Below are 24,262 nucleotides of genomic sequence, written 5' to 3'. Positions count from 1 at the left end.
ACTGAAATCGCCGTATTAACTATCCTATCCTGACTACGATATCATTCAATACTTCATCCTCATCTGCACACTCACATGGTGAATACACTAAGACAATTCTAGTCCTAGTTCCTTAAGCAGCTAAATTACCCGTATCGCTCCCTCATTTGCGTGTCTAGCGGGAACGATGTTGCGTGGAATAGAATTCCTGATGAACAGTCCTATGCCGCACACTGCTATTCTCTTTTTCACACCCGTCAAGAACACTTTATAATCTCCCATCCATTCCTCGTTATCTCCCCTTACCCCAATATCATTAACTCGTAACACATTCAGGCACTGACTATGCCAGTTCTGTTTTTCATTGTTGTTGTTGTTGTTGTTGTTGTTGTTTGAGTCATCAGTCCATAGACTGGTTTGATGCAGCTCTCTGAGCCACCCTATCCTGTGCTAACCTCTTCATTTCTACATAACTGCTGCATCCTACATCTGCTCTAATCTGCTTGTCATATTTATACCTTGGTCTATCCCTACTGTTATTACCCGCTAAACTTCCCTCAAACTCTAACTGCACAAGTCCTGGGTGTCTTAAGATGTGTCCTTCTATCTCTTCTTCTCGTCAAATTTAGCTACAACGATCTCCTCTCAACAATTCTATTCAGTATCTCTTCATTCGTGATTCGATCTATCCATCCCACCTTCAGCATTGTTCTGTAACACTACATTTCAAAAGCCTCTATTTTCTTTCCTTCTGAAGGAGTTATTGTCCATGTTTCATCCCCATACAATGCCACGCTTCAAACGACAGTCTTCAAACCATTTTCTAATTCCTATATCAATATTCGGGGTGAGCAAATTTATTTTCTTAAGAAAGCCCTTCCTTGCTTGTGCTAGCCTGCATTTTATGTCCTTCTTACTTCTGCCATCGTTAGTTATTTTACTGCCCAAGTAATAATATTCATCCACTTCCTTTAAGACTTCATTTCCTAATCTAATATTTCTTGCATCAACTAACTTCGTTCAAATGCACTCCGTTACTTTTGTTTTGGACTTATTTATCTTCACCTTGTACTCCTCACCCAACACTCCGTCCACACAATTCAACAACTTCTCCGGATCTTCTGCAGTCTCAGATAAAATAACAATATCACCGGCAAATCTCACGGTTTTGATTTCCTCTTCTTGGACTGTGATTCCCTTTCCAAATTCTTCTTTAATTGCCTTTACTGCCTGTTCTAAGTAAACATTGAAATGGAGAGGGGACAAACTGCAGCCTTGCCTCACTCCTTTCTGGATTGCTGCTTCTTTTTCAAAGCCCTCGATTCTTATCACTGCAGACAGATTTTTATACAGATTGTAGATAATTCTTCGTTCTCGATATCTGATCCCGATCACCTTCAGAATCTCAAATAGCTTGGTCCAATCAACATTATCAAATGCCTTTTCAAGATCTACGAAGGCCATGTACGTGGGATTGCCCTTCTTAATTCGTTTCTCTAAGATCAGACGTAAAGTCAGGATTGCTTCACGTGTTCCTACATTTCTTCTGAAGCCAAATTGATCTTCTCCCAACTCAGTTTCAACTTGTATTTCTATTCATCTGTAAATCATATGTGTATTTTGCTATTTTGCTTTTTTTTGCTAGTTGCTTTACGTCGCACCGACACAGATAGGTCTTATGACGACGATGGGAGAAGAGAGGCCTAAGAATGGGAAGGAAGCGGCCGTGGCCTTAATTAAGGTACAGCCCCAGCATTTGCCTGGTAAGTGTATATCTATTAAATTACTTTTCGATTCCTTTGTTTACAATGCTTCTACAGTTGAGAACTAATATTTTTATGTCATCCCTACTTGATTTCCAGTTCCCTGTTCGCTTAACACAGCTCCCTAGGCCACCCCGTTTTCCTGAATGTACCTGCCTATAACCCTTCTAAACAAGTTTCCTAACTTTACGTCGCACCGACACAGATAGGTCTTATGGCGACGATGGGAGAAGAGAGGCCTAAGAATGGGAAGGAAGCGGCCGTGGCCTTAATTAAGGTACAGCCCCAGCATTTGCCTAGTGTGAACATGGGAAACCACGGAAAACCATCTTCAGAGCCGTCGAATTGGGGTTCGAACCCACTATCTCCCGGATGCGAGCTCACAGCACGACCAAAACCTCGCCATGCTCGTTTCTCCTAAAGTAGCCAGTAATTCAGAGGAAGTGCCATCAAGTCCAGGTGCTTTGCTCCTATTTGGGTCTCTAAAAGCTCTGTCAAAATCTGACCTCAAAATTTGTCACCCATTTCATCAGCATCAGCATCCTCTTCTTGTTCCAGAACCATATCATCTACTATCTTACCTTGATACAACTGTTGGATAAGTTCCTGCCATCTTTCTGCCTTGCCTTTTTTCCCCTAGAAGTGGTTTTCCATCTGAACTCTTAATATTTATACACCTAGTTTTCCTTTCTCCAAAAGTTTCCTTGATTTTCCTGTATGCAGCATCCACCTTTCCCAGGACCATACAACCTTGAACATCCTTGCACTTCTCCTTGAGCCATTCTTCCTTAGCTGTCATGAACTTTGTATCCACTTCATTCTTTAATCGCCTGTTTTCCTTTTTCCTCCTTCATTTTTGGCATTCTTGTACTTTCATTGTTCATCAATCAGCTCTAGTATCTCCTGAGTTATCCATTGATTCTTAGGTGACCTTTCATTTCTTCCTATTATTTCTTCAGCAGCCCTAGAGACCTCATTCTTCACAACTGTCCATTCTTCCTCTATTACGTTCCTTTCAGCCTTTTCATTTAGTCCTTGTGCAACATGTTCCTTGAAACAGTCCCTCACACTCTTTTCTTTTAACTTGTCTAGATCCCACGTCCTTCCATTCCTTCCTTTCTTCAATTTCTTCATGACCAACAAGTTGTGGTCAGAGTCCACATCTACTCCTGGGAAAGTTTTGCAATCCAACACCTGGTTTCTGTACCTATACCCAATCATAATGAAGTGTATTTTTTTCGTAAGTCCCGTTAATATTGACCCCACCCAATGCCAAGTTGTTTCCAAGGAGTCTCTGGTCTGTCGAATGGAATTAGGACTCCGTTAGTCCCATAGGTTCGAGGCTTAAAATGTTCTGAGCTCGGTAAATTCTGGGAATTCGGATGCTATCCTTGTTACACATAGTCCGCGTGAGGATCTCTCCTCCACGGGTTAGGGACCACTGGTGGATTGTATAGTACTAGCCGCTTGAGCTCTAGTAGGGCCATGAATCAGAATATGTCGTACCCACTCATATTCCGTAGAAACTGGTGCCCCGATTGTCAGGTCTCCTTACTAGGCCATTCAGCTGTTGCCCATATTTCACGAACTAGGACATTACCGGTACTTCAGTAACCCATGCCACGAACAATGACAATATAAATGAAGATAATAATTCTAAAATAACAATAGTGATAATAAAAGTAAGGAGTTGTTGTGTGAACTTATGACTAACAAATACTTTTCAATTAGCCCAACAAAAAGGAAATTGGTCATTCACTCGTTCATTTACACGTCCCTCGTCGTACAAGTCAGTTGGATGAACATTTCGCAATGCATTTTAAATATCCTGCGAGATCCTAAATCTCTAATAATGGGATGGGTGAAGGGGGGTTATTCAACAATAAAACCCCGTGACGCCCAACCGGTGTCTCAACGACGTCCATAGGGAGATAACCTCCCGCAGACTAGGGAATACCCCAGCCCCTTCTTGTTCCAGAACCAAATTATCTACATCTTCACCTTGATACAACTGTTGGATATGTTCCTGCCATCTTTCTGCTTTGTCTTCTTTCCCTAGAAGTGGCTTTCCATCTGAGCTCTTAATATTCATACACCTAGATTTCCTTTCTCCAAAGGTTTCCTTGATTTTCCTGCATGCAGCATCTACCTTTCCTAGGACCATACAACCTTCGACATCATTGCACTTCTCCTTCAGCCAGTCTTCCTTAGCTACCTTGCACTTTCTATCCACTTCATTCTTCAATCGCTTGTATTCTTTTCTGCCCTCTTCATTTCTAGCATTCTTGTATTTTCGTCGTTCATCAATCAGGTCTAGTATCCCCTGAGTTACCCACTGATTCTTAGTTGATCTTTTCTTCCTTCCTAACATTTCTTCAGCAGCACGGCTGACTTCATTTTTCATGACTATCCACTCTTCCTCTATTGTGTTTCCTTCAGCCATTTCATTTAGTCCTTTTGCAACATGTTCCTTGAAACAATCCCCCACGCTCTTTTCATTCAACTTGTCTAGATCCCATCGTTTTGCATTCTTTCCTTTCTTCAATTTCTTCAGCTTCAGATGGCATTTCATGACCAACAAGTTGTGGTCAGAGTCCACGTCTGCTCCTGGGAAAGTTTTGCAATCCAACACCTGGTTTCTGAATCTCTGCCTAATCATAATGAAGTCTATTTGATACATTCCAGTGTCTCCAGGTCTCGTCCACGTATAAAGCCGTCGTTTGTGGTGTTTGAACCAAGTATTGGCAAGGACTAAATTATGTTCAGTGCAGAATTCAACCACCCGACTTACTCTTTCGTTCCTTGATTAAATCTTCTATCTCTTCATATGTTCTTCCGATTTCCTCATCATCCGCTGAGCTAGTAGGCATATAGACCTGCACTAATGTGGTGGGTATTGGTTTGGTGTCTATCTTGATGACAATAATTCTTTCACTGATTGGTTGAAACTTAAATGCAGGAAATTTTCTATTGGCCACTTTTAAAGTTGGCGGAAGAAAGTTGAAGCGTTTACAACTTTAACATACCAAAAACAAAAGATAATCAACTCAGTGTAATAAACCCAGGAATACAAAATTACTTTATCACTTTAGTAGCGACATCTGTTGACGAAAGTCCGAACTTCATTCTCTAGTTGTTTCAAGTTTTAAGTGTAATATGTCCTTTCACAAGGCGCTTGGTTTAAATGAACGGGGCGGGTGTACACTCGCAGTACAATTATTATTATTATTATTATTATTATTATTATTATTATTATTATTATTATTATTATTATTATTATTATTATTATTATTATTATTATTATTATTGTTGTACCGTGAGGTACATCCCAACGCCGCGCATTTAAATCTAGCCCCTAAAAGAAACCCTCTACTGGTGAAACAGTGAAATTTAAACTAGGCCAACTTATAAATTTACTCAGAAGATGTCCAACTGAAATATGACGTAATTTCGTTATTGTGAAGTTTCCTGAACTGGCTGTATTTCTACTTGTTTTGTTTACCATTCATCAAGAAGTGTGGACATTCCTCCATAGATGTCATTCCTGAAAACTATGCTTATACATCCTGGTGCGAAATGAAAGAACTTTTGATTTAAGGAAGTTTGGTATTCATAAATTTTTCTAATTGATGTTCATTTATTTTTGAGTTGGCAGTATTTATCTTTTCCTTCCGCCAGTTTTGAATCCAGCCAATCCCTAATTTCTTTAATTAATTTTCTACCAATCACAGTCTTCTTCTTCGCATTTGAGTGTAACTTTGAAAGTACCCAATAAACATGAGAGGGTGTGGCTACTTTAATCTTGAATGGTCTCGAACTTTCTCCGAGGGTTTATATACTGCGGATTTTCACGTCTCTTGGCCAATTGATCGTCATCTCACTGAGTGTTTGTGTCAAGCAGGAGGCGGGAGGCGTCTTCGTCAGCTGCTAGACCTTCTACAAGATAATGATCATATAACATCTTTCTTTTTTGCTAACTCAGCAATTTAACCCGAGGGAAAGGTCCGAAACCTTCACTATGTGATCAACTTTTCTAAAATGTAAATCTTCTTTCGGCTAATGTAAAAACGTCGTAAAAACTTTACTGTAAATCGGGGATAGAGAGTGATGTACCCTCTCGAGCTCCCCTTCATCTTGGTTTGAGGTGCAAGGCTTTTGTTTCTGCAATGTATTAAAGTTATTTCCACGCGAGCAACCTCAGTAGTTTCGGAATAGCCCCTGTTTCATCGGCCAAGCAACTTATAGGTTTTCAAATTTGTGGAGCTCAGTCTTCGACTCCATTCAAATTGTACTCGGGCCGTTTATTTCACGTTCTTTTTCACTAAGGCCCTGTAGGTTGGGTACTAGATACCCCTGTGTAATTAGATTTCTATTTGTAAATACTGCCTTGTGAGGCCAGTGATTATTATATTTTCATGCTATGTTGCCTTGAGTATGTTCGGAAAACTGAGAGCACATTAGCTGTTTTTCAAGTGTTGTAAAAGTGCCTCTGGGAGGCTTGATATTGTAAATAACGGAGCAAGTGCTCTATGTATTAGGGGATTTCTGCCCTTGTAAAAGTGTGCTCTTTTGTAAATCTGAGCTAGGAGCTCATGAAGAGTAAAGTGAGGGCTTAAAGCCCACCACCAATTTTGTCGTTCAGAGACTTGTTTAATGGTGGCTACTTGTACCTGTAAATTGTGAAATTTTGAATTTTGAAAATATAACCTCCAGTTTAAGTTTTAATTTTGACATTGTAGTTAGACCCATTTACCCCGGCATCATCTTTCACCTCTGCGATCCACAAATACCCGGAACAAGTGGTAGCAGAGCGTGGTTGAATGGGTCTCAATTAAAGCCCCTTTTGAAGGTTGAACATTGAATACACACCGAACTCTAAGAATTTTCTCAGTCGCTGGAATTTTTTTGTTTCTAAATTTGTAAATTTGCTTTCGTCATGTCCGGCCCTCGCGAAAACCTCCATCCTGGCTACTTGCGCAAGGAGGAATAGATTTACGAATTGCTTATTAGAAATGTTCAATCTGGAGGCACGGTTGCGGCAGATACAACCAAACTGAAGGAGTCCCTAGAATTGCCTATTAGTATCCCAACTTTGGGTGAGGAGGATATTGATGAGGCTCTATCCACTATCACCGACAACACCACCGAACTAGCATCTGTAGTTAGTTTATTTGAAGTGAATACAGGCAAGATTGTTTCACTTTTACATTTGAGTTAGGGAGCTATTGTCTCTCAAGTTCAAAGAAGACCATGCTAAGGAGGCTAATAATCTTGTTGAACTCCTGTCTGAAATGTCAAACAAAGTTCTTCAATTGTTGACTGGGGCAGCTGCTCCCAAAACCGAAAACCCACTGTGGTAAATATCGTGAGGAAGATTCTTCCAAGGGCGAAGAAAGCAGAAAATCTGCAGCAGCGCAACAAACTTCTGCCCCATTAGGAAATGAGTCTGATCGTCGTACATCAATTCCACCATTCTTTTTAAATAATGCTGTGTCTGAAGCTTCTTCATCCCCTAGGCCGTTACCTACTATGTCACCCGGGTTCAGTAGTCTGCCTCATCCTTTGGCTACGTTGTTTAGGGGAATTTCTAAGTTTTCTATTAATTCTACGAATGATGTAATTCCATTTTTAAGATTCTTGGTTGAATTTCAAGATCACGCTGTAGTGTTTTCTTACTCTTCTCCTCAAATTCTTCAAATTATTTACCCTTTCTCCATAGGCGTCCTCTCGGATAAAATAGTCAGAGCAATAGCTGCTCAATCTTCTATAGAAGATTTCCACGCACATCTGTTAGCTAACTTCATGCCGGCTCGAGCCATGTCGTCCCTAATTCAAAAGTACTATTACAGAGTACAGCGACTGGATGAAAATCTTGCCGACTTCATCCAGGATATTAAGTTCTACACAAGGGTATTCGCTCTTCATTTCCCGGAAGATCAAATCATGCAGACTATTGTGGAGGGCATCTCCCCACCCTATAGGTCATATCTGTGTTTCGCGTCGCGTCCTCAAACCTTTGCTGAATTAGAGGCTATGGCGGTATCAGCCGAAGGAGTGCGGTATGCCGACACCTTAAGAGTCACTAACGAGCTTCGTCCATCTTCTAATAGTTTTTGGCCTTCAACTCGCCGAACTTTCACCACCCGCAAGTGCTATGCGTGCTGGTCTACGGAACATCTCCGTAACAAGTGCCCAGTAATAAAATCGAGCGGGAGAAAGAATGGAGCAGGGTCATCACAAGGATGATTTAAATGTGGCTCATTTTCTCGCATCGCCAAGAATTGCCCTAACGCCAAAAGCACCCCCTCCTGTTCAACTACTGGTGCAACCTCCGCGAACTCTAATAATAGGAAATGACTAGTGTCATCGGCTGAGTAGGCGTGTTCAGCTTTTCCAGGCTCAGCCCCTGTTAAACCCAGCGAAAGCTCAGACACGGATCACCGTTCTTCTAATTTATCATTTGAAGGTCCTAAAGAATGACTTAGGATTGCAGCGGAGTCCCCCGGCACTGGTACCTTTCCTCACAATTGAGTGGAATATTGAACCGGTCACTGACCTGCTAGACTCAGGGAGTGTTTGTTCCATTATTTCGGCTGAATGTTATTCAAAATTAAAGTCTGTCTGTAAACTTTCTGATTATTGTTTGACATCAGTCCAATGCGTTTCGGCTAATTTTTCTCCATTAAAAATCAAGGTTTCCTATTTGCCAAAATTCGTATTCTAAATTCACCTGGAAAGTAAAAATGCTTGTGACTAAGCACTTGTCTTGCCCCATAATATTAGGAGCAGACTTCATGTCTTCTACTGGTCTAGTGCTCGACATTCAGAGCAAGTCGTGCACGTTCAAATTTTCTAGTAACTCTAAAATTCCTTTGCTTAAGTGTAATTCTGCATCATGTTCATCTGTATCGCCTACCCAGGATGAGATGTTGTTAGACCTTAGACATCTACCTGAGGAGCAGGCTGATAGTATTCATAAGTTGTGTCAGTCATTTCGGGACGTATTTCCCGATACTCTTGGCGTTACTGACCTTATTGAATACAAGATTGCGGTTACGGATTCGATCCCCGTTAGGTATCCGCCTTATAGGCTATCTCCTCCTAAAATGAAGGCTCTTAAAGAGATCATCGACTAGAAGTTAAAAGATGGTATTATTCGACCTTCCATGTCGGCGTATTCATCACCCATTTTTCTGGTTCCGAAACCACAAGGTGGCTTCAGGCCTGTGATTGACTATAGGGTCTTAAATCAGAAGGTGGTGTTACAATACGTGTCTCTCCCGACCTTAACTCTTGTTTTCCATGGTTTCGGAAAGCTAAGTTCTTCACCATCTTACACCTTAATCAGGCGCACAAGCAGATCCCTCTAGCTGAAGAATCAAAACATCTAACAGCTTTTGCCACGGATTGGAGCTTGTATGAGTACAACCGCGTGCCTTTCGGGCTCCCCACGGGCGCAGCCATGCTTACGAGACTGCTAGATAGGGTCTTCTCCGACATCAAATTCGAATACCTGTACCATTATCTTGATGATGTCGTCGTATTTTGTGAGACCTTTGAAGAACACTTGATCATCTAAAAGAGGTCCTTAATCGCCTTCGTAAGGCAGGATTGACTGTGAAGTTATCTAAAGTAACTTTTGCTAAGCCTTCCATGTCATTCTTAGGACATATTGTGTTGCCCGATGGCGTTTTGATCGATCATTCTAGGACAAAGGCTATCCGTGATTTCAAACCTCCTAAGGACGTCAAAGGTATTGCCAGGTTCATAGGCATGGTGAATTTCTTCAGTAAATGTATTCCTAACTTCGCTAACAGAGCGGCGCACTTGAACTTACTTCGTAGGAAAGGCGTCAAATTTGAGTAGGGGACATCTCAACAAGCCGCTTTTGAAGATCTGAAATTAGCTCTTTGCAACGCCCCTGTCCCTGCTATGCCTGATTTCTCGAAGAAATTCATTGTTCAAACCGACGCCTCTTCGTCGGCGGTGGCTGCTGTGCTTCTTCAAGAAACTGAACTCGGAAGGCGACCCATCGCCCATGCATCTAGAACACTATCGGCTCAAGAGACCCAATATTCCATCTACGAACTTGAGGGACTGGCAGTCTTATTTGCATTACAGAAGTTCCACCTCTATCTGTAACATGTCAGTTTCGACCTGGAAACAGATAACCAAGCCTTAAGTTTGGTCTTAGCTAGGCCGCGTCGTACTGGTCTTATAGCCCGATGGGCCATCAGGATTTCTGCCTTCCAGTTTGATGTTAGGCATATCAGAGGATCAGAAAATGTTGTTGCGGATGGACTTAGCCGCATGTGTGCTCATGATGTGGGGACCTCTGAACAGGAAGGTAGTTCATATCTCCCCACGCCTATACCTTCGGGTGTAAATGCCTTTCTAACTGATGACCCCATGTTGTTTAGGGATATTGAAAAATATCAACGTGAAGATCCAGTGCTGGCCCTTATTATGGAAACCCTTTCTTCTGGGGAACATGTCGTCTCTTATGTGTTGAGGAACGGCGTTTTGTGTTGCCCGTCGAGGCATGACCAAAAGATGAAAGTAGTGGTTCCAGCCGTGCTTGTACCTATGACCTTCAAGTACTATCATGAGACCCCATTAGGGGGGCGTTTAGGCATCTTCAAAACTGGAGAAAAAACGAGAGATGTTTATTTGGAAAGGTATGGATGGCGAAATTCGAGAATAGGTAAAAGCTTGTAAATCTTGCTTGCTTAGTAAGCCTACCTTGTCCACTAAGCTTCTCATCAAGCGTCGCCCCCCCCCCCTCCAACTTTGTGCGCCTGTATATAGACTACGTCGGACCCTTCCCCCAAATAAGGGGTACGTCAATAAATTCATTCTAGGGTGTGTAGATGGTTTCACTAGGTTTTCCTGGTTATTTCCGACTAATCTGGCTACCGCTCAGTCCACCATTTCTTGTTTAAATACCATCTTTGCTTCTTTTGGTCCGTGTCAATATATAGTTTCTGATACCGTAATGCTAAGGCATTTACATCTAACCTCTTCCGCTAATTCTGTTTTGATCTGTCTATATCACATGTAACTACATTGGCGTATTATCCTCAACCATCTCTGGCTGAGTGGGTCAATCGTAATCTGAGATCAGCTCTCATCGCATATCGTCCCTGTTCTACCAAAACGGCGAATGTTACAATGCTCTTCCTATCCATTATTTCCCTTAAGACTGGTCACGCCTTCCCAGCAATATACTGATATGCGGTCCATCAGAACAATTTTCGTTGAGTTCATTTTCCTATGCCCGTGTGTAAAGGAAAATGAACCTTAAATACATCACACTCTAGGAGTGGGTAAATATCATGGAAACATGCATTCCTTCAGTATGGTACAGTAAGGTTAATTTTCCTTTACATACACGTATAGGCGCCGGAGTCCATCTCCCGGCAAAGGCTGAAGTGCGGTGCCCCTACCGCCAACTCATCTGGGGACTGCCCATATACTTCTAATATGCGGCGTCCATCACCACGACTACCCCTCTCATAGTAGCGGGAGAGGTGTACCTGAGGGTACTTGAGGGGTCCGGGCGACCTCAACTGGATATCGGCAGTGGCGGCAGGACTTGCCCTTAAAAATATTTACATATATTTAACCTTCTATGACTACAAGGACACTCTAAAACTGGAGTTTAACAAGTTTTTACCTATCAACAAAACAAAAATTTAGAAATTTTCTCCAACTGGAAATATTTTATTCAAAATTCTTCTGTGTCACCGCAAGGAAGGATATTTGGGGGGGGGGGAGGCCTGTACTGGGAGGTACACCCAAACGCCGCGCATTTAAATCTAGCGCCTGAAAGAACTCCTCTACTGGTGAAACAGCGAAACAGTGAAAATTAAACTAGGCCAACTTATAAATTTACTCAGAAGATGTCCCCACTAAAATATGATGTAATTTTGTTATTGTGAAGTTTCCTGAACTGACTGTATTTCTACTTGTTTTGTTTGCCATTCATCAAGAAGTTTGGACATTCTTCCATAGATGTCACTGCTAAAAACTATGATCATGCCCCCTGGTGTGAAGTGAAAGAACTTTTGATTTAAAGAAGTTTTGTATTCATAAGTTTTTTCACTAATTGATGTTCATTTATGTTTGGGTTGGCAATATTTATCTTTCCCTTCCGCCAGTTTTGAATCCAGCCAATTCATAATTTCTGTAATTAATTTTCTACCAATCACAGTCTTCTTCTTCTTCTTCTTCTTCTTCTTCGATTTTGAGATAACTTTTAAGTTAACCAATAAAATTGAGAGGGTGTGGCTAGTTTTATCTGGAATGGTCTCGAACTTTCCCCGAGGGTTTATAAGCTGCGGATTTTCACGCTTCTTGGCCAATTGTTCGTCATCTGACCAAGTGTGTGTGTGTCAAAGCAGGAGGCGGGTGGCCTCTTTCATCAGGCAGCAGTACTTCAATAAGGTAATGGCCTCATAACATATTTCTTTCTTGCTAACTCTGCAGTTTAACCCGAGAGAAAGGTCCGAAACTTTCACTATGTGATCAAGTTTTCTAAAATGTTGGTTTTAAATTTCTTTTTGGAGCGCAGTCTTCGACTCCATTCAAATTGTACTCGGACCGTTTATTTAACCTGTTCTTTTTCGCTAAGGCCCTGTAGGTTGGGTACTAGATACCTCTGTGTAATTAGATTTCTATTTGTAAAAAGTGCCTTGTGAGGCCAGTGATTATTAGATTTTCATGCTATGTTGCCTTGAGTATGCTCGGAAAACTGAGAGCACATTAGCTGTTTTATCAAGTGTTGTAAAAGTGCCTCTGGGAGGCTTGATATTGTAAATTACGGGGCAAGTGCTCCATGTATTAGGGGATTTCTGCCCTTGTAAAATTGTGCTCTTTTGTAGGCTAAATCTGAGCTAGGAGCTCAGGAAGAGTAAAGTGAAGGCTTAAAGACCACTACCAATTTTGTCGTTCAGAGACTTGTTTAATGTTGACTACTTGTACCTGTAAATTGTGAAATTTTGAATTTTGAAAATATAACCTTCGGTTTAAGTTTTAATTAATTTTGACATTGTAGTTAGACCCATTTACCCCGGCATCTTCTTTCACCTCTGCGATCCACAAATACCCCGGAACAATTGTTATTATTATTATTATTATTATTATTATTATTATTATTATTATTATTATTATATTGAATAAGTTATCAACGTGGAGGCAGATTCAGCCTGCATTTTTCCTTGAAACAGCCAGCAGACTAAGCGTAACATCTTAGTGACAGCATTGAAAAGGCCCTTGTTCTACTTGAAGAACCACATGCCTGAAAGGTAAAGCTTTTTTGTACAAGAATTTTCCATTATTTACTGATAATTATTTTTAATATTCTAATTTTATTATTGTTTTGCTTTTCCTGCCATACACGCTCTGGATGGGATGTTCAAGTTTACGTACGCCCATCACTAGCGAGCGGATATCTACGACCTAAAAATGAATGAAATAAGTTATGTATGCATTTATGACCTAACACACATACAAGTATGACCTATCGAATTCAAAATATGACTTAATGAATATAATCTACATTACATGCAGAAACGATTGCTACTGGCTGCAATTAATATAGAGTTAAAATGCGCAACGTAAAAATGAACTGTGATGCTGAATAGTTGATGAACTGCGTACTCCTAGGCAATGGCAGGCACACACTACAGTTACTTTCACTGTTCAGTATTCAATCAGTTTTATGTTATGTGCTGTTTGGATGAAGTTTTCTTACCTGTTCTGATTAGTGCAATTAGTGCAATTTATGACAACATGCATCTTCAGGTTGTCGAATGAAAATGCTCCCTTGTTTTCACTGAGTATCGCCTTGGAGAGAGAAAAACTTCTTTCGACATCACATGATGTAACAGGAGCGTACTTGAATAGAATGAAATCACTTAGAGAAAATTCCTGGAAATCTGCAGAAAAATAACTAAAGAAATTCCTCTGCTTCCGTCAAAACAATAGACCGGTTTCTAGGAATTTACCCAACCAACAAACAATAGCTCTTACTTGTTAGAAAAATTCCTTACACTACGTTTCAAAGGTTCTTCAGTAGAAATATATTCCAGTCTATCCTGAAAAATAATTTTTAAAGCTTACTCTTTCTTGTAAAATGAAAATTAAATGGAAATTTTTAAATAAATATGTCGTCAGGTCTGTAGACAGTCTCTCTCGTCTAAAAATGCTCCGGACAAAAATTTTCATTGACCTCCCTTAAAAAACACTAAGTGGTTTTTTGTAAATTGATTATACATTTCTTAAAGTACAATCTTCATAAAATTAAATCCAAAAATTTTTAAATCTGAAGTTAAGTTTTTAAATTTTGATTACGCATCGTATCCTGTTTTTGAATTAATAGCAATTTTCAATTGTCCTAAAAATTTACCCTAGCTTTACTAAAACGTTAAGGACATTAACGATGTATTTACATGGGTTTATGGACTAGGTCATTCCTACACAATTATAATATACATTAATTTGAGTTTGACTAAATTCTACACTGTTCTATCAAATAGGTTTGGTAGTATAATGTAACGTTATTATTATTTCAAGAGGACTCTCTTTCATGTAGAGCCCTCGTGAAAAGGCGGGATAGCTTCTTCCCTAAATGAAATTAAAGTAATAATCAGTAAGCGTTCGTGAAGTCAATCAATCAATAACTATCGATGAGCACTCAGGGCAATCGCCCAGGTGGCAGATTTCCTATCTGTCGTTATCCTAGCTTTTTCTTAAATGATCGCAAATAAATTGGAAATTTATTGAACATCTCCCTTGGTAAGTTATTCCAATCTCTAAGTCCCCTTCCTGTAAACGAATATTTGCCCCAATTTTCCCTCTTGAATTCCAGCTTTATCTTCATATTGCGATCTTTCCTACTTTTAAAGACATCACGCAAAAACATACGTCTACTGATGACATTCCACGCCATCTCTCCCCTGGCAGCACGGAACATACCACTTAGTCGAGCAGCTCGTCTCCTTTCTCACAAGTCTTCCCAGCCCTAACTTTGCAACATTCCTGAAACGCTACTCTTTAGTCGGAAATCACCCAGAACAAATCGAGCTGCTTTTATTTGGATTTCGTCCATTTCTTGAATCAAGCCATTCTGGTGAGGGTGCCATACACTGGAACCATACTCTAGTTGGGGTCTTACCAGAAACTTTTATGTCTCCCCCTTACATCATTACTACAACCCCCAAATGCCCTCATAACCATGTGCAGAGGTCTGTACCCTTTATTAACAATCATATTTATGTGATCACCCCAATGAAGATCTTTCCTTGTATTAACAACTAGGTACTTACAATGAACCCCAGAAGGAACTTTCACCCCATCAACGCTTAATTAAAACTGAGAGAACTTTTTATACTTCTGAAACTCATAACCTGATTCTTCAACAAGTTTATTATCATACCATTGCCTAGTGTCCATCTCACAACATTATCGGGGTCATTTATCAGTTGCTCACAATCTTGTAACTTATTTATTACTCTGTAGAGAATAACATCATCTGCAAACAGCCTTATCTCTGATTCCACTTCTTTACACCTATCATTGATATATATGAAAAAATAAAAGTCCAATAACACTGCCTTGAGGATTTCCCCTCTTAAGTATTACAGGGTCAGATAAAGCATCGCCTACTCTAATTCTCTGAGTTCTGTTTTCTATAAATATAGCCACCCACTCAGTCACTCTTTTTTATAGTCCAATTGCACTCATTTCTGCCAGTAGTCTCCCATGATCTACCCTATCAAATGCCTTAGATGAGTCAATTGCAATACAGTCCATTTGACCTCCTGAATTCAGGATATCGGTTATATATTGCTGGAATCCTACAAGTTGAGCTTCAGTAGAATAACCATTTCCTTAACCCAAACTGCCCTCTGTCAAACCAGTCATTAATTTTGCAAACATGTCTAATATTATCAGAAAGAATGCTTTCCCAAAGTTTACGTGCAATGCATGTCAAACTGACTGGCCTGTAATATTTAGTTTTATGTCCATCACCCTTTCCTTTATACGCAGGGGCTACTATAGCAACTCTCCATTCATTTGGTATAGCTGCTTCATGCAAACAATGTGGTACTATATCATAAACCATTGCCTTTAGTATATCACCAGAAATCTTATCAATTCCAGCCGCTTTTATCGTTTTCAACTTTGTATCTTACTGCAAATGTCATTGTTATCATAGGTAAATTTTAATACTTCCTTAGTATTAGTCACCTCCTTTATCTGGACATTATTCTTGTAACCAACAATCTTTACATACTGCTGACTTAATACTTCTGCCTTTTGAAGATCCTTGCATAAACACTCCCCTTGTTCGTTAATTATTCCTGGAATATCCTTCTTGGAACCTGTTTCTGCCTTAAGGTACCTATACATACCCTTCCATTTTTCACTAAATTGTGTATGGCCAACTATTATGCTTGCCATCATGTTATCCTTAGCTTCTTTGCTATATTTAATTTCCTTTTCCCTAAAATTCTCCTTACTTCCACAGCCATTTCTGACTCTATTTCTTTCCAACCTACACCTCCTTCTTAGTCTCTTTACTTCTCTGTTATGACATAGTAGATCTTTACAATTCCTTACCACCTTTCAAGGTACAAACCTATTTTTACCTTCCTCAACAATTGTTTTAAACCCATCCCAGTATCTGTTTACAGTTTTATTTACCGCTTTCCACCGATCATAGTTACTTTTTAGAAACTCCCTCATGCCTGTTTTATCAGCCATATGGTACTGCCAAATAGTTCTAATTTCGTTCCTTTCTTTGACATTTATTTTTAACTATGACAAAAACAACTTCGTGATCACTAATACTGTCTATTACTTTCGTTCTCTATAGAGCTCATCCGGATTTACCATCACCACATCCAGGATATTCTTCCCTCTAGTTGGTTCCATCTCTTCCAGAATCAGCTGACCTTCCCATATTAACAAATTTACCATTTTTTTCATGCTTCCCGTCGTTCGCATCACCTTCCCAATTGAGATTTGGTAAATTGAGATCACCTGCTACTATCACATTCCTTTCCATATTGTTTCCAACATAGCTCATTATATTATCAAATAATTCTGAATCAATGTCAGCGCTACCCTTTCCTGGTCTGTACACGCCAAAGACATCAAGTTGGCTATTATCTTTAGAGATGAGCCTCACACGTAAAATTTCATGTTTGTCACCTTTTACATTTTTGTAGCTTACAAATTCTTCTTTCGCCAGAAAGAATACTCCCCCTCCTACCATTCCTAGCCTATCTCTACGATACACACTATAATTCCATGATAGTATTTCTGCATCCATTATATCATTTCTCAGCCATGATTCAAATAATATTTCAATATCTGGTAAGTATATATCTATTAAATTACTTAATTCGATTCCTTTCTTTACAATAATTCTACAGTTGAGCACTAACATTTTTATGTCATCCCTACTTGACTTCCCTTGGCCCGCTCCCTTGGCCACCCAGTTTCCCTGAATGTACCTCCCTATGACACTTCGAAACAAATTTCCTGACTTATATGTACCACTGCAGTTTAAGTGAATGCCACCTGAGTGCAGGTCCCTATCTCCTACCCACCCATTAGGATGTAGAAATCTCACTCCCTGTTTCGCGCATACCCACTCCATAGTCTCATTTAAATCTCCAATCACCTCCAGTCAGTATCCCTCCTACACACTATTCCACTGATAACAATGTCCGCTTCCTTAAACATCATCCGTGCTGCATTTACCAGATCCCACACATCCCCAACTCTGTTGGTAATTATACCTGCCTCTCTTACATGGTTAGTACCAATAAGAAATACTACCACCTTCTCTTTTCCCCCTTCCTTCTCTTCTACTTTCCTCAACATCTGCATCAACCTAATTCCTGGATAACACTCCACCCTGGCTCCCTTTCCTCCACACACTTTCCCCACATGTCTAAACATAGAATCCGCCATGACCAGAGCCTCATCCCTATCCACCTCGTTTGTTATCAAACACATTAGCAACCTGACGTGGTCCTAGCATACAGTACAGTACAATCCACTCCTACAGTGTGGCGCAATACTTAAACTGCCTTAAAGTTGGAATAAACTTAAGCTTATTAAAATTATACATGTGGCCTGTTGTTTGTTGTTTAAGGCATAATTCCATAGACTTGCCTGATGCAGCTTTCCATGCCATCCATCCTGTGCTAAACTTTTCATTCCAACATAACTGCTGCATCCTACAGCATCGTACATCTGCTGTAATCTGCTTGTCATATTAATACCTTGCTCCACTCCTACCGTTCTTAGCATCTACACTTCCATCAAAAATCAACTGTACAAGTCCTGGGTGTCTCAAGAGGTGACCTAGCATTGTATCTCTTCGTTTGTTCAAATTTAACCAAAATCGATCTCCTATCACCAGTTCGATTGAGTGTCTCTTCATTAGTGATTCAATCCATCCATCTCACCTGCAGCATTATTCTGCAACACCAAATTTCACAAGTTTCTATTCTCTTTCTTTCTGAAATAGGTATCGTCCACATTTCACTTCCATATAATGCTACACTCCAGAAGATAGTCTTCAAAAACACCTTCCTATTCCTACATCTACGTTTGTGAAGTGAGCAAATTTATTTTCTTAAGAATGACCTTCTCTGTTTGTGCTAGTCTGCATTTTATGTCCTACTTAATTCTGCCATCGTTAGTTATTTTACTACCCAAGTAAAAATATTAATCTACTTCTTTTAAGATTTAATTTCCTTATCTAATATTTCCTGCATCACCTGACTTCATTCGACTGCACTCCATTACATTTGTTTTGGACTTATTTATTTTAATCTTGTACACCGCACCCAATACTCTGCCCATAGCATTCAGCAATTTATCGAGATCTTTGGCAGTCTCAGATAAAATAACAATAGGCCGATCTTCAGCAAAAATCAAGGTTTTGATTTCCTCTCCTTGGATTGTTATTCCCTTCCCAAATTCTCCTTTGATTTTCTTTACTGCCCGTTCTATATAAACATTGAAAAGTTGGGAGGACAAACTCCAACTTTGCCTCACTCTCTTCAGGAATTCTGCTTCTTTTTCAAAGCCCTCAATTCTTATGACTATAGAATGATTTTTATACAGATTGTAGATAATTCTTCGTTCTCTGTATCTAATCCCGATACCTTCATACTCTCAAATTGTTTGGTCCAATCAACATTATCAAATGCCTTTTTGAGATCTACGAACGCCATGCAGCGTATGTGGGCTTTTCCTTCTTAATGCGATCCTCTAAGACCAGACGTAAAGTAAGGATTGCTTCCTATATTTCTTCTGAAGCCAAACTGGTCTCCTCCCACCTCAGTTTCAAACTGTCTTTTCACTTTTCTGTAAATAATACGAGTTAAAATTTTGTAGACGTGAGATACTAAACTAACGGTTCGGTAGTTTTCACACTTGTCAGCACCGGCTTTCTTGGGAATTGGTATTACTTAACAACATTCTGCCGAAAATCGGATGGACTACTCATGTCTCATATATCTTACACATTAAATGAAATAACCTTACCATGCTGGTGTCTCATAAGGCAGGCAGTAATTCAGAGGGAATGTCTTAAATTCCAGGTGCCTTGTTCCTATTTATGTCTCCCAAAGTTCTGTCAAATTATGACTTAAAAATTGGGTCTCCCATTTCACCAGCATCAACAGCCTCTTCTTGTTCCACAATCGAATCGTCTACGTCTTTACCTTTAAACAACTGTTGGATATGTTCCTGCCATCTTTCTGCCTTGTCTTCTTTTCTTAGAAGTGGTTTTCCATCTGATCTCGTAATATTCATACACCTACTTTTCCTTTCTCCAAAGGTTTCCTTGATTTTCCTGTATGCAGCGTCTACGTTTCCTCGGACCATCAACATCTTTTCACTTCTCCTTCGCCCTTTCTTCCTTAGCTGTCCTGCATTTCCTATCCATTTCATTCTTTAATCGCCTGTATTCCTTTCTGCTCTCCTCATTTTTTGCGTTCGTGTACTTCAGTCGTTCATCAATCAAGTCTAGTATCTCCTGAGTTATCCATTGCTTCTTAGTTGATCTTACCCTTCCACCTAACATTTTTCCAGCAGCCCTACTGACCTCATTCCTCACGACTGTCCGTTCTTCATCTCTTGTGATTCCTTCAGTCTTTCCATTTAGTTTTCTTGCAACATTTACATTGAAACAGTCCCTCACACTCTTTTCTTTCAACTTGTCTAGATCCCATCTCCTTGCATTTCTTCCGTTCTTCAATATCTTCAATTTCAGGTGGTATTTCATAACCAGCAACCTTCTCTTCCTTGGCCTACCACTTCATTCCAGTCTCCCATCACAATTAGATTGTCGTCACCTTTTACATATTATACTCTTTCGATTTCTACATCATCTGCTGAACTAGTAGGCATATAGACCTGCGCTATTGTGGTGGGAACTGGTTTGGTGTCTATCTTGACAACAATAATCCTTTCACTGTGCTGGTCATATTAGCTCTCCCGCTGCCCTATTTTCTTATTCATTATTAAACCAACTCCTACAATTCACCTGTTCTATTTTGTGTTGATAATTCTGTAGTCACCTAACCAAAAATCCTGCTCTTCCTGCCAACGTACTTCACTGTACCAACTACATCTAACATTAGTCCATCCATCTCCCGTTTCAGATTCTCTAACATACCACAACGATTCAAACTTCTAACATTCCACGCTCCGACTCGCAGAATGTCAGTATTCGTCTTCCTGATGATTGTCCCTTTTCGTGCAGTCCCCACCTGGAGATCCTAATGGGGGACTATATTATCTCCGGAATATATTACCCGAGACGAAGCCATCATAAGAACATCATGCATACATAGATAGCTGCATGTCCTCGGGAGTTAGTTACGGCTCTAGTTTCCCGTTGTTTTCAGCTTTGTAGCAGTATCAACACAGCAAAGCCATGTTCAGTATTATTACAAGGCCATATCAGTCATTCATCCCGAGTGCCGCCTTTTCAACTTCCGAAAGGCTGCTACCCACCTTTCGATGAACTATTCGTTAGTCTGTTCTCTCGACAGTTACCCTTACGATATCGTTGCACCTGCGGCAAGGCTATCTGCTTCATTGGAACACGCAAGCCTCCCCACGGCAGCAATTTCACATGGTTCGAGCCTGTTATTAATGATTTTTGGTTCCTAAATGCTAAATAAAAACGCATCTCAAAAATGTAGTTATTAATAGTTTACTGGTAGGCCTATTACTGTCATAAAAAGAAGAATATTACTCCACTGAAGATAAGTACGATTTAACTTCCGGCTTACCTTTACATTATAAAAGGAGGGTAATGGAGTCTGGCGTTAAGTACATTTCCTGTAGAGGGTCTTCGTGCTTTCCTTGCTGCAAAGCTATCAAAGGCGGTATCCATGTTGATTTTCTTTGCACGTTTATCCATGACAAGGCTTGGCACTCTCTCTTGTGTTTGTAGAGCAAAGCACATTCTTCACTCTCTTTAGCGTTGAGAATGCTCTTTCGGTAACAGTTGCAGGAATAGTCAAATAAACACGCAAGGCAATACCCAAGACAAACACGATCTTATCAATCTGTTCAAGGACGTTTGCCCTTTTGGGAGACCTAAGATTCATCGCCATCTAGCACCACGCGTGACGAACATAACCTACTGCGCTCCGATCCGGAACAGTCTCTTACTGTAGCACCCGACAGGAGCCAACGGCTTCGCGAGCACTGGAACTCGCATTAATGCAATAATTTCAGAAAAAAAATAACTGAAATATACACCTTCACTGTAGTACTCATGATGACATGACATCATCCCCAATAGTCATTATTAAAAGTAACTTGAATTATGTTTTAAAATTCGAGTTCTTTTCTTTTCAGTAATATAAATACAAAGTACGCCTGTACAATAAATTTGATATTAAATGTCACTTTGTGAGAAACATAATGTTGAATTGCAGCGGGATAGGATTATACCATAAAATAATTTTATTCAGGACGGTTCTTTTAGTTTTGTGCCTTCAGTCAGAATCCTTGGAAAACTCTCTGTAAATTAAGAATATTCACTGTTACAACAAGAATATTTTCATGACAGCAAACGATATGTTTAAAATCCTTGGAAAACTCTCTGTACATTATATACATACATACATACATACATTATCATTATAGACTGTTATGCCTTTCAGCGTGCAGTCTGCAAGCCTCTGAGAATTGTGGCCTCATTTAGTTCTATACCTCTTATCATTAAATCCTTAGAAACAGAGTCTAACCGTTCGTCGTCTTGGTCTCCCTCTACTTCTCTTACCCTCCATAATAGCGTCCATTATTCTCCTCGGTAATCTATCCTCCTCCATTCGCCTCACATGACCCCACCACCGAAGCCGGTTTATGCGTACAGCTTCATCCATCGAGTTCATTCCTAAATTAGCCTTTATCTCCTCATTCCGAGTTCCCTCCAGCCATTGTTCCCACCTGTTTGTACCAGCAATCATTCTTGCTACTTTCATGTTTGTTACTTCTAACTTATGAATAAGATATCCTGAGTCCACCCAGCTTTCGCTCCCGTAAAGCAAAGTTGGTCTGAAAACAGACCGATGTAAAGATAGTTTCGTATGGGAGCTGACTTCCTTCTTACAGAATACTGCTGATCGCAACTGCGAGCTCACTGCTTTAGCTTTACTACACCTTGATTCAATCTCACTTACTATATTACCATCCTGGGAGAACACACAACCTAAATACTTGAAATTATCGACCTGTTCTAGCTTTGTATCACCAATCTGACATTCAATTCTGTTGAATTTCTTACTTACTGACATCAATTTAGTCTTCGAGAGCCTAATTTTCATACCATACTCATTGCACCTATTTTCAAGTTCCAAGATGTTAGACTGCAGGCTTTCGGCACAGTCTGCCATTAAGACCAAGTCGTCAGCATAGGCCAAACTGCTTACTATATTTCCACCTAACTGAATCCCTCCCAGCCATTTTATACCTTTCAGCATATGATCCATATAAACTACAAACAGCAATCTTTGTCCAATCTGAAGGTACCTTACCAACACTCGACGCTAATTTTACTACTCTATGAAGCCATTTCATCCCTGCATTCCCACTATACTTCACCATTTCAGGTCAAATTTCATCTATTCCCGTTGCCTTATGACAATGAAGTTTATTTACCATCCTTTCCACTTCCTCAAGCATAATTTCACCAACATCATTTTCCTCCTCCCCATGAGCTTGGCTGTTTGCAACACCACCAGGATGATTTCCTTTTACATTGAGAAGATGTTCAAAATATTCCCTCCACCTCTCCAGTGATTCCCTGGGATCTATTATGAGTTCACCTGAATTACTCAAAACACTGTTCATTTCCTTTTTCCCTCCCTTCCTAAGATTCTTTATTACTGTTCAGAAAGGTTTCCCTGCTGCTTGACCTAGCCTTTCCTGGTTATTACCAAAATCTTCCCATGACTTCTTTTTGGATTCAACAACGATTTGTTCGCTCTGTTTCTTTCATCTACGTACCAATCACTGTCTGCCTCGGCCCTTGTTTGGAGCCATTTCTGATAAGCCTTCTTTTTACGTTTACAGGCTGTTCTCACTTCATCATTCCACCAAGATGTTCGCCGTTTCCCATTTTTACACACAGTTGTTCCTAGGCATTCCCTTGCTGTTTCTACTACAGCATCCCTGTATGCCACCCATTCACTTTCTATATCCTGAACCTGCTTACTGTCTACTGTTCGAAACTTCTCACTAATCATATCCATGTACTTCTGTCTAATTTCCTCGTCCTGGAGATTTTCTACCCTTATTCGCTTGCAGACAGATTTCACTTTCTCTACCCTAAGCCTAGAGATACTTAGTTCACTACAGATCAGATAGTGGTCTGTATCATCGAAAAATCCACGAAAAACTCGTACATTCCTAACAGATTTCCTGAATTCAAAGTCTGTTAAGATATAGTCTATTATGGATCTGGTACCCCTAGCCTCCCATGTGTAGTGGTGAATAGCCTTATGCTTGAAGAATGTGTTCGTAACAACTAAACCCATACTAGCACAGAAGTCCAACAAACGCTTCCCATTCCCATTAGCTTCCATATCTTCCCCATATTTACCAATCACCCTTTCGTATCCTTCAGTTCTATTCCCAACTCTCGCATTGAAATCGCCCATTAGCACTATTCTGTCCTTGCTGTTAACCCTCACCACGATGTCACTCAATGCTTCATAAAACTTGTCAACTTCATCCTCATCTGCACCTTCACATGGTGAATACACGGCCACAATTCTTGTCCTAATTCCTCCTACTGACAAATCTACCCACATCATTCGCTCAATTACGTGCCTAACCGAAACTATGTTGCGTGCAATGGTATTCCTGATAAAGAGCCCTACCCCAGACTCTGCCCTTCCCTTTCTAACACCCGCCAAGAACACTTTATAACCTCCTATCTCTTCCTCGTTATCTCCCCTTACCCGAAT

This window comes from Anabrus simplex, chromosome 2, assembly GCF_040414725.1.
Source record: "Anabrus simplex isolate iqAnaSimp1 chromosome 2, ASM4041472v1, whole genome shotgun sequence".
NCBI classification, from domain to species: domain Eukaryota; kingdom Metazoa; phylum Arthropoda; class Insecta; order Orthoptera; family Tettigoniidae; genus Anabrus; species Anabrus simplex.
Note: the sequence above shows the minus strand (reverse complement) of the source record.